This window comes from Galeopterus variegatus, unplaced genomic scaffold (genome assembly GCF_000696425.1).
Source record: "Galeopterus variegatus unplaced genomic scaffold, G_variegatus-3.0.2 Scaffold3233, whole genome shotgun sequence".
Lineage (NCBI taxonomy): Eukaryota > Metazoa > Chordata > Mammalia > Dermoptera > Cynocephalidae > Galeopterus > Galeopterus variegatus.
In genome coordinates, this window is record NW_007729344.1 from 68,410 (window position 1) to 69,876 (window position 1,467).

At 36.2% G+C, this 1,467-nt stretch overlaps 1 protein-coding gene across 1 annotated transcript in view; it reads right to left on the reverse strand.

Moving 5' to 3' along the window:
• Positions 1-1,467, reverse strand: part of LOC103600121 (cytochrome b5) — a 41,204-nt gene that overhangs the window by 10,012 nt on the left and 29,725 nt on the right. The gene's annotated exons all lie outside the window — the stretch shown is intronic.

Here is a 1,467-nt window from a genome sequence, read left to right on the forward strand (position 1 = left end):
AATAGAATATTACTCAGCCATAAAAAGAATGAAATTCTGCCATTTAACAGCAACATGGATGAGCCTGGAGAAAATCATATTACGTGAAACAACCCAGGCACAGAAAGAGAAATACCACATGTCCTCACTCATCAGTGGGAGGTGAATTCATAAATAAATAAACAACAAAGGGAGAGAAAGAAAGAAACAATAATCACAATAATACACTGAACTTTTAGAAGGAGAGAACAGAACTGTAGTTAACAGAATTTGAAAGGGGGAGGGGAGGAGGGAGTGAAAGAAAGGTGAAAAGGGAGGGGGATTAATGAGAAATTATTGGGAAATTGGTTAATGGACACAAAGAATGATTACATATCATAATGATGAAGAAGCTAACTATCCTGATTTGATCATCACATATTGTACACAACTACTAATGGTCAACTTTATACCCTACAAATATGTATAATCAATTATGCTTCAATAAAAAATAAATTTAAAAAAATACCTTTACTCAATCAGATTTTAAGTTCTCTAAAACTAAGGCTCGTGTGAAGTCTTTCAGATCAGAAGCACAGAGCCACTTATAAAAAGCAGCTCTTCAAAAGGTATTTATTGATAATTATGATGAAAAACCCAATTTGACAGTCTTAAAAAAAATACCACAAGTATCCTGAGAAAGCACAACGACTGGTCTATACAGATAAAGATTTTTGCTGAGCCTACAGGTTATACATTCATCTTACCCAGAAAAACCATTGCTGGCCTTGGTCGGGTAAGTAAAAGACCTTCGCCTTCAGTTTGACAGTTATTAAATACAATAAAGATAACTCAATCCATCGAGACATTTGAGATGGTTTTACTTACCGAAGGCTTGGTTAACTTCGATCTATCATCCTGCAATAAAAAAAATAAGGCACATTAAGGAATAAAAATAAAACCTAGAAAAAGTAACATTTCCACAGGCTTGCTTTCATTAAGATTTTTTAAAAAATTATTATTCAGCAATTAGCATTTTGGGTTCACAATGCAGCTGTTAAGCACAAAGTTTGATCCATCAGGCTTGACAGCAAAATTTAATAACAGATTAAGCACTGAGAGGTATTTTATACCTAGAGTTCCAAACTTTAGAATAGTATCCTTGACAATCCTATTTACATATTGATGTTAATACATTTAGTAGATTTGGATTGTGATCTTTAACTCAGGGAGCAGCTGAAGACCTAATTCTTCCCTGCTTTCCTTTCCAATTCCCTTTGAGAGATGTTGTGTGATACCCTCAGTGAATCCCTGCAATCTCCCAACTGCAGGGTCGTAAGCTATTCAAACCTCAGGCTAAGGCCATCAAAAATAAAGTGCGTCTAAAGGCTGACCACAGGTAAGCCTAGCAAGCAGGTACAGCAAAAATGTTGCATCGAGGCTGAAACCCACCACCTCCCCCACCCCACCCCCACAGGCACTGGGATGGAAAGAATAAGGATGAAATTA